The following is a 10,471-nucleotide window of genomic DNA, read 5'->3' on the forward strand; positions in this document are numbered from 1 at the left end:
CCAGCTTACCCTTCCCCCCGCCCCGTCCTCAAGTCCATTATCTACATCTGCATCTTTATTCCTGTCCTGCCCCTAGGTTATCAGAAACTTGTTTTGTTTTGTTTTAGATTCCTTATATATGTGATAGCATATGGTATTTGTTTTCTCTTTCTGACTTACTTCACTCTATGACAGATTCTAGGTCCATCCACCTCACTACAAATAACTCCATATCTTTTTATGGCTGAGTAATATTCCATTGTTGATATGCCTTTTAAATCTTTAATCAAAGGTGGCCTTCCTGTCCTTTTTTTCTTAGAATTTGTTTGTTAAGGAACTCAGTCCTTTCCCCACAGTCTGATTTTTGCCAACTGTACTTAATAGTATGGTTAAACGTGATTCTCTGTCCTCTGGATCCAGAGTCTTGATCTGTTCATTTTTGATTTTTTATTTTGGTAGGACTGTGTGTGATGTTGTATTCTTTCAACAGGAGTTGCTTGCTGCCTAATTTTATAATGTTAGCAGCCAGTAGGAGCATCTTCAGGTTTACTCCTGATTCCTTTTGTTACGATGTTGCTCTTTGGTGTGGCAAGATGTTCTAAACATATCTTGTATATTTCCTGCTTCACAAATTGGTCATTTCTCTAAGAATCTCTGGTTTCAATTACTAGGAAGTGGTGTTTAAACATCACAGTCTAGGCAGTGGGGCATGATTATTGCTATTGGGTATGTAATTCTTTCTAGGACTTTTTAATAGATATACAAATGCATATTTAAGTGTAGTGATTAATTGTAAAGTTACGCCCCACCTCCTTTCCATAAACTACTCTTTGGAAGCAAGTCACTAAGTATAGCCCATGTTCAAGCGATGAAAAATTAAGCTCCACCTCCTTGAAGGCTCTCCCCTCATTATTTTATTTTATTTTTTTATTTATTTATTTTTGGCTGCATTGAGTCTTCATTGCTGAGCGCAGGGTTTCTCTAGTTGTGGTGAGCGGGGGCTACTCTTCATTGCAATACGCAGGCTTCTCACTGCAGTGGCTTCTATTGTTGTGGAGCACGGGCTCTAGGCACACAGGCTTCAGTAGTTGTGGCATGCGGGCTTCAGTAGTTGTGGCTCACGGGCTCTAGAGCACAGGCTCAAGAGCTGTGGCACACGGGCTTAGTTGCTCCGCGGTGTGTGGGATCTTCCTGGGCCAGGGCTCGAACCCGTGTCCCCTGCATTGGCAGGTGGATTCTTAACCACTGTGCCACCAGGGAAGTCCTCCCCTTTTTTTTTTTTTTTTTTTTTTTTTTTTTGCGGTACGCGGGCCTCTCACTGTTGTGACCTCCGGACGCACAGGCTCAGCGGCCATGGCTCACGGGCCCAGCCGCTCCACGGCATGTGGGATCTTCCCGGACCGGGGCACGAACCCGTGTCCCCTGCACCGGCAGGCGGACTCTCAACCACCGCGCCACCAGGGAAGCTCTATTTTTTATTTTTAAAATTTATTTTTTTGGCTATGTGGCATGTGGGATCTTAGTTCCCCAACCAGGGATCGAACCCGCACCCCCTGCATTGGAAGCACGGAGTCTTAACCACTGGACCACCAGGGAAGTCCCTCCCTCATTTTTTAAATTGTTATACTATACTACAATATCAGAGCACATCAACAGTAGGGAGCATACTACTCTCCCTTGTAATCTTCAATTAGTATTAGTTCTAGAAATAACTATATATTTAGTGCTTACCACCAGTCCTTATGTCAAAGTCTCCATTTTGTTGTTTAAAACTTGTTCTCCAGTGAGTTCCTCAAGAAGGCCTCAAAGGTACAATATTCCTTCAGTTCTGGTGTATCAGTAATTGTTTGTCAACACCTTTTATAATTGAATGTCAGTTTGACTGACTTTAATAAAATTCTCTTAATAAAATTCTTGATTCACATATAGTTTACCTTTTTGTTTTACAAAGACGAAGTGGAATCTTTACAAAGAAAGTGTGTATAATCTTTTCATTCAAACTAGCATACCAGTGTTTCAAAATGCTCACTTATGGGGTTCCCTGGTGGCGCAGTGGTTGAGAGTCCGCCTGCCGATGCAGGGGACACGGGTTCGTGCCCCGGTCCAGGAAGATCCCACATGCCGCGGAGCGGCTGGGCCAGTGAGCCATGGCCGCTGGGCCTGCGTGTCTGGAGCCTGTGCTTCACAACAGTGAGAGGCCCGCGTACCGCAAAAAAAAAATAAAATGCTCACTTATAAGTTAACTTCTACCATTTTAATAGCATGTGATTGGTATTTTTATTTTATTTTACTTTATTTACCTTTTTTTTTTTTTTTTTGGCCTTGAAGCTTGCGGGTTCTTAGTTCCCCGACCAGGGTCTGAACCTGCACTCTCAGCAGTGAAAGTGCAGAGTCCTAACCACTGCACCGCCAGAGAATTCCTATGATTGGTATTTTTAAAGCACTCTCAGGGATTTATGGCTATCAGGTTGCTACAATTATTGCATTCAGGGTGTGAATCATCCCTGCTTTTTCTTCTCATTACATTTATCCATATTCTCATAGTTCTCCATGCTGTGTAATAAGTTACCACAAATACAAAACAACAGTATTTATTATTTCAGTGTCCATGCTTCAGGAACCCAGCAAAGCATAGCTGCAGCCCTGGGCAGGGTTTCACGAGGCTGCAATCATGGTATCCCCCGGGGCTGGGATAGCATCTGAGTCCTCTTCCAGTCTCACGTGGTTTTTCAGCATAATTTCCTATTGAACACATGACGGCTTGCCTCTGCAAGGCCCAAAGGAGTGCTTTTCTGGCTTCGTAGCGCCAGAGGCCAGGCAGGCATAGTTGCCGCAGTGGACAGCAGAGTCAAAGCAGCAATCTGAATATTTTGACTTGCCGTAGGCCTCAGACCTATGGTGTTGGCTGGTTAATCATGGGGTTACTAGACATGAAATGGATAGGAAGCCTACTAGATTCTTCATCTGTATAAGCAGAAAAGTTCTAGGTCAAGTGAACAAAAGTCTAGCTCAAATTATAAAACTAGAGAGTCACACCCCCTCAGTTCCCAAACTTGAGCCAGTTGACAGATCCAGAACCTTTGGAATGAAGGGGAGTCTGGGTCCCCTTGAGGAAGGACCCCAGTACACTACCAAAAATGTATACTGTTAATCTTTCTCCCAGCCTTCCCCAAAGGGACCTACAGCCTTTTACCACTTTTACCAGAATATCTATGCACTGGGGAACAGGGAATAACCAGACCTTTCAGGGTCACTGGCTGTGACTAGGCATTGATTTCAAGAGACCCAAAAATGTCAGGTGCCCTCCAGGCAGAGTAGGAGCTTATGGGGTTCTGGTCATCAATGGAGTTTTAGCTCAGGTCCATCTCACAGTGGGCCCAGTAGGTCCCCAAGCCCATCCTGTGGTTATTTCCCCAGTTCCAGAATGCAGAATTGGAATAGGCATACTTAGCAGCTGGCAGAATCCCCACATTGGTTCCCTGACCTTCAGAGTGAGGGCTATTGTAGTGGGAAAGGCCAATGGAAGTCATTAAAACTGCCTCTTCCTAGGAAGATAATCAGTCAAAGCAATACCCCATTCCTGCAGGGATTGCAGAGATTAGCAGCACTACCAAGGACTTGAAAGTTGAAGGGGTTGTGATTCCCATCACATCCCCATTCAGCTCTCCTATGTGACTGATGGATCTTGGAGAATGAGAGTGGATTAACATGAACAACGAAGTGGTGACTCCAACTGAAGCTGCTGTAGTGGATGTGGTTGCATGGCCTGAGCAAATTTACACATCCCCTGGTTCCTGGTATGCAGCTATTGACCTGGCCTTTTCCTCCTCACCTGTCCATAAAGCTCCCCAGAGCAGCTTGCTTGCAGCCTTCACTGCCCTACCGGAGGGGTATATCAACTCTCCACGCTGTGTTACAGTTTAGTCCACAGGGATCTTGATCACCTTTCCCTTTCACAGGATGTCACATTGGCCCATCACGTTGGTGACACTGTGCTGATGAGACCTTGTAAGCAGGAAGTAGGCACTACTCTAGACTTATTGGTAGGATACGTGTCAGAGGATGAGAAGGAAAGCCAAGTAAAATTCGGGGGCCTCCTACCTCAGTGACATTGCACACAGTTGTGTGCAACATGTCAAGATAGGCCTTCTGTGTTGGAGGATAAGGCCTCTCCTATAACCGAGAAAGAGGCAATGCCTAGCGAGCCTCTGTATATCGGAGGCAACGTAGTCCTCATTTGAGTGTGTTACTTCAGCCCATTTGCTGCGTGACCCCAAAGCTGCTGGTTTCGACTGGGGCCCAGAACAAGAGGAGGTTCTACACCAGGTCCAGCTGCTGTGCAAGCTGCTCTGCTTGGGCCCTATGATCCACCACATCCAGTGGTGCTCGGGCGACGGTGGTGGATAAGGATGCTGTCTGGAGCCTTTGGCGGGCTCCTGTGTGTGAATCGTGTCACGGGCCTTCAGGATTTTGGAGCGAGACCCTGCCATCCTCCATGGATAACTACTCTCCTTTTGAGAAATAGCTCTTGGCCTGCTACTGGGCCTTAGTAGAGACTGTATGCTTGACCGTGGGCCACCAAATTACCGTACGACCTGAGCTACGCATGGTGAACTGAGTGTTACCTGACCCACCGAGCCATAAAGTTGGGTGTGCATGGCAATGCTCCATCGTCACGTGATGGTGGAATATATATGTGCTTGGGTCTGGGCAGGCCCTGAGGGCACCGGTCAGTTACATGAAGAGGTGGCCCAAATGCCAATGGTCCCCATTCCTCTTACATTGCCTTCTGTCTCCCAGCCTGTACTCTTGGCCTCGTGAGGAGTTCCCTACAATCAGCTGACAGAGGAAAAAAGACTCGGGTCTGGTTTACAAATGGTTCTACGATATGCAGGCACCATAGTGGACAGCTGCACACTAGTCCCTTTCTGGGACACACTAGCTGCACGCTAGTCCCTTTCTGGGACATCCCTGAAGGACAGTGGTGATGGTAAATCTTCCCAGCGAGCAGAACTTCAGACAGTGCACCTGGCTGTTCACTTTCTTGGCGGGAGAAATGGCCAGATGTGATCATATACCCATTCATGGCTGTGGCCAATGATTTGGTTGGATGGTCAGGGACTTGGAAGGAATATGAATTTCTTTGGCGACAAAGAAACCTGGGGAAGATGTGTGTGAATAGACCTCTCTGGATAAGACTATATTTGTGTCCTATGTGAATGTTCACCAAAAGATGACCACAGCAGAGGAGGATTTGAATAATCAAGGGGATAGGATAACCTGTCCTATGGATACCAGTCAGCCTCTCTCCCCAGCCACCTCTATCATCTCCCAGCGAGCGCATGAACAAAGTGGCCATGGTGCCAGGGATGGAGCTTACACATGGGCTTCCACTCATCGAGGCCAGCCTCGCTCTGCTACCAGCAGCAGGGATCAACACTGAGCCCCCCTGTGACACCATCCCCTGGGGTGATCTGCCAGCCACCTGGTGGCAGGTTGAGTACATTGGACTGCTTCCATCATGGGAAGGGCAACATTTTGTTCTTACTGTAATAGACACTCTGGCAATGGATTTGCCTTCCCTACATGCAATGCTTCTGCCCAAACTACCAGCCGTGGACTTACAGAATGCCTTATCCACTGTTACCGTATTCTACACAGCATTGCTTCAGATCGAGGAAGGCACTTCACGGCAAAATAAGTGTGGCAATGGGCCCATGCTCACAGAAGTCACTGGTCTTACCATATCTTCCACTAGCCTGAAGCAGCGGACTTGATAGAATGGTGGAATGGCCTTTTTATCTTTTCCTTTATTATTATTTTTTTTAATAATAATAAGTATAGTTGTATACTTGATTTAATAATAAGTATAGTTGATTTATAATGTGTTAATTACTGCTGTAAAGCAAAATGATTCAGTTATACATATATATATACATCTTTTTTTTAATATTCTTTTCCATTATGGTTTATCATAGGATATTGAATATAGTTCCCTGTGCTATACAATAGGACCCTGTTTTTTATCCATTCTATATATAGAACCTTACACCTGCTAACCCCAACCTCCCACTTTATTCCTCCCCCAAACCCCTCCACCTTGGCAACCACAAATCTGTTCTCTATGTCTGTGATTCTGTTTCATAGATAGGTTCATTTGTGTCATATTTTAGATTCCACATATAAGTGATATCATGTGGTATTTGTCTTTCTCTTTCTGACATTTCGCTTAGTATGATAATCTCTACTTGTATCTGGAATGGCCTTTTGAAGATTCAGTTACAGCACCAGCTAGGTGGCAATACCTTTCAGGGCTGGGTCAAGGTTCTCCAAAAGACTGTATATTCTCTGAATCAGTGTCCAATATATGGTGCTGTTTCTCTGATAGCCAGGACTCACAGGTCTAGGAATCAAGGGGTAGAAATGGTAGTGGTACCACTCACTGTTACCCTTAGTGACCCCCTAACAAAATTTTTGCTTCCAATTCCTGTGACTTCTGCTGGCTTAGAGGTCTTGCTTCCAACAGGAGGAATGCTTCCACCAGGAGACACAACAATGATTCCACTGAACTGAAAGTGAAGACTGCCACCAGGCCACTTTGCATTCCTCATGCCTCTGAATCAACAGGCAAGGGAGGGAGTTTCTCTGGTGATTGATCTAGATGACCGTGGGGAAATTGGACTCCACGATGGAGGTAAAGAAGAGTGTATCTGGAATACAGAAGATACCTTAGGGCATCTCTTAGTATTTCCATGCCCTGTGATTAAGGTCAATGGAAAACCACAGCAGCTCAATCCAGGCAGGACTACTTATGGCCCAGACCCTTCAAGAATGAAGGTTTGAGTCACCCTACCAGGTAAAGAACTATGACCAGCTGAGGTGCTCGCTGAAGGCAAAGTGAATACAGAATGGATAGTAGAAGAAGGCAGGTATAAATACCATCTACAGCCACACAACCCCTTACAGAAATGAGGACTCGAATTGTCATGAGTATATCCTCCTTATTATACCAACCTGAATTATACCACCAGCTTTCTTGTTTCTCCAGTTTGCACACGGGAGATTGTGGGAAACTTAGCCTCCATAACCATGTGAGCAAATTGCTGTAATAAATTTCCTCTTATGTATATATATCTATAGATCCTATTGGTTCTGTTTCTCTGGAGAACCCTGATACATATGGTTTCCATGATTCGGGAGCTCAGGACGCATAATCCGGAGCCTGATCAGGGTCTGAAAGGCAACAATGATGGTGTCATCCAGGGCTGGCATCTCATCTGAGTCCTCTTCCAGGCTCACATGCTTTTTGGCAGAATTCATTCCTGTGGAACTCCTGGTGGCTTGCTTCTTCAAGGCCCAAAGGAGTGTCTTAAGCCTCTCTTAAAGGGCTCCCTGATTAGGTCAGGACACCCAGGATGATCTCCCTTTTAATTAACCTAAAGTTGATTGATTAGGGACCTTAATCACATCAGCAAAATCCCTTCAGTTTTGCCATATGATGAAATCAAATTATGACCGTAAGATCCCATCATATACACAAGTCCCACTCACACTCAAGGCAAGAAGAAGGTCGTTTACACCAAGGGGAAGGGAACTTGGGGGCCATCCAAGACTTCTACCTAACACAAGTTTTTTTTTTTTTATTTTTTAAGTGTGTAACGATTGCATTTTGGAAAACATGCTGCTCTCTTTTGTCTTGAGTTTCTACTGTGAACAAGGTCTAGGGTTAAGTCTGAGGACGGATAGAGCAAAGCATGTTTGTACTTTCTGGCTGTCTTACTGCAGACTGTTTACATCAAAAAGAAAGGCAGCAATAGACAGCAGCATGTGCTAAGCGGTAACTCAGGTGCACGAAATAAAAGTGCTTTCAGGGTAAGGAGAAGGAAATCATCACAGGATAGGAGTGACAGAATGAGGAGAGCAATTGAACTAGATCTTGAAATTGAATTGAACAAATATTTATTAAGCCCTGAGTGACTCTATTGGGGCAGAAAGATGAATCAGACAGTCTCTGCCTTCCAGGAACGTATAGTCTGGAGGGAGAGACAACATTGAACCAAATGAATGTGGGCAGGTTAAAAAGTTGGTAGATTAGACGTAGAATACGTAGGGAAGAAATCCCATAAATCATAAAGGATAAATAGTCTTCAGAAAAAGGAAAAAGCAACAAATGGCAAAGCCGAAGGGCAGGATGCAAGGGGAAGTAATAACGAGAGCGAAAACCACAAATGTGCCAGAGCCCATGGCTCAGGGTCTTGTACGCCCCGCTACATAATTTTCACTTATCCGTAAGAGTCATGGGAATTCTGGATTTCCCTGGTGGCGCAGTGGTTAAGAATCCACCTACCAATGCGCGGAACACGGGTTTGATCCCCGGTCCGGGAAGATCCCACGTGCCACAGAGCAACTAAGCCCATGTGCCACAACTACTGAGCCTGCGCTGTAGAGCCCACGAGCCACAATGACTGAGCCCGCGTGCCACAACTACTGAAGCCCGTGCACCTAGAGCCCGTGCTGCGCAACAAGAGAAGCCACCGCAATGAGAAGCCCGCGCACCGCAACAAAGAGTAACCCCCGCTCGCCACAACTAGAGAAAGCCCGCACACAGCAACAAAGACCCAACACAGCAAAAATAAATAAATAAATAAATTATTTTTAAAAAGAGTCACGGGAATTCTTCAAGGGGCTTGGAGAGGGAAGTGGGGAGCAATAAAGGCACCAAGTAGGATTTTGTTTCCTGCATTTCTTCAATTACCCCTGGGAAAGCTAATTAACATCTCTAAGCCTCAATTGTCACATCAGTTAAACTGAGATAATAATAATTTCTATTTCCGAGGTGTTGACGAGACGATGAAACAGATGACGATGAAACAGAATATTCTGTGCAGAGCCTTTAAGATAGTTCCGAAGGGCCAATATTCAGACAGTGATGAATATTTAGCTACTTTGGTCAGAGTTGAAGCATCTCTAGGTAAGAAATTAGTAAAGTGATGGGGGAGGGGGAATTGGGTGAAGGGGGTTAAAAGGTACAAACTTCCAGTTATAAGATAAATAAGTCATGGGGATGTAATGTACAGCATGGCGACTATAGTTAACAATACTCTAGTGTATCTGAAAGTTGCTAAGAGAGTAGATTTTTAAAATTCTCATCACAAGGAAAAAACATGTAACTATGTATGGTGACGCGAGTTAACTAGGCTTGTTGCGGTGACCACTTTGCACTACATACAATATATCAAATAATTATATTGTACACCTGAAACTAATACAATGTTATGTGTCAACTATATTTCAACAAAACTGGAGAAAATAAAAGAAATCAGTAAAGTGTAACATTGCAGTGATGTTGTTGCAGGACAGGGGACCCCTTCCAGGGCCCGGGATGGGCTCTTGTCTAACACTCAGAAATGAACTGTCCGAGGAGACACACGTGCTGACAGAGCAAGAGACTTTACTGGAAAGGGGCCCCGGGCGGAGAGCAGCAGGGTAAGGGGACCCGGGAGAGCTGCTCTGCCACGTGGCTCGAAGTCTCAGGTTTTATGGTGATGGGGTTAGTTTCCGGGTGGTCTCTGGCCAGTCGTCTCGCTTGGCCCACATTTGGTCTGACTCAGGGTCCTTCCTGGTGGCATGTGCATCTCTCAGCTGAGATGGATTCCAGCGAGAAGGGCACTGGGGGCTGGTGTCTCCCCCCTCTTGCGGCCCCTCCCGGATTCTCCCGGTTAGTTTTCAGTGGCAGCACCATGTTCCTTACTGGGACCTCCTGTTGTGAGACAGCTCAGGCAAGTGGGCCTGGCCAAGGCGGGTGGTTTCAGTCAACTGTTCCCTTCCAATATTAAGGAATAAAATCACTTTGAAATGTGCTTAAAGGTATTTGAAAAACTGAAGGTGGTGACTTTTTAAAGTAATGATGACTTTAATATAAAATTATATATCCCCGTTATTTAAAAAATATTAATCTACTCAGAGAGGTACAAAGAAGAAATTAGTGAATCTCCTGAAGTTCTACCACTTAGACAAAAAAGCAGTGTTAACTTATGGTGATCATAGCTTTGGACGTTACTCTGTGATGAGGGGTAGATAATTGAGATGAAGGGCAGAAATCATTTTATTGAATGTATTGTACCACACCACTGTTTTTAAAATATAAATAACGTTAAATTTTATTCATTTAAAGACCAAAAATCTTACTGAATTTTAGTATGAGATGTTAATTCCTTTTTTAAATTTCCCTCTCCCAGTATACAATATAGTTTTCCCTGAAATGAACCTACATCTATTGCATATCAAAGAAACAGTCATGGGCTTCCCTGGTGGCGCAGTGGTTGAGAGTCCGCCTGCCGATGCAGGGGACGCGGGTTCATGCCCTGGTCCAGGAAGATCCCACATGCCGCGGAGCGGCTGGGCCCGTGAGCCATGGCCGCTGAGCCTGCGCGTCTGGAGTCTGTGCTCCGCAACGGGAGAGGCCACAACAGTGAGAGGCCCGCGTACCGCA

Source organism: Stenella coeruleoalba, assembly GCF_951394435.1.
Source record: "Stenella coeruleoalba genome assembly, chromosome: 6".
NCBI classification, from domain to species: domain Eukaryota; kingdom Metazoa; phylum Chordata; class Mammalia; order Artiodactyla; family Delphinidae; genus Stenella; species Stenella coeruleoalba.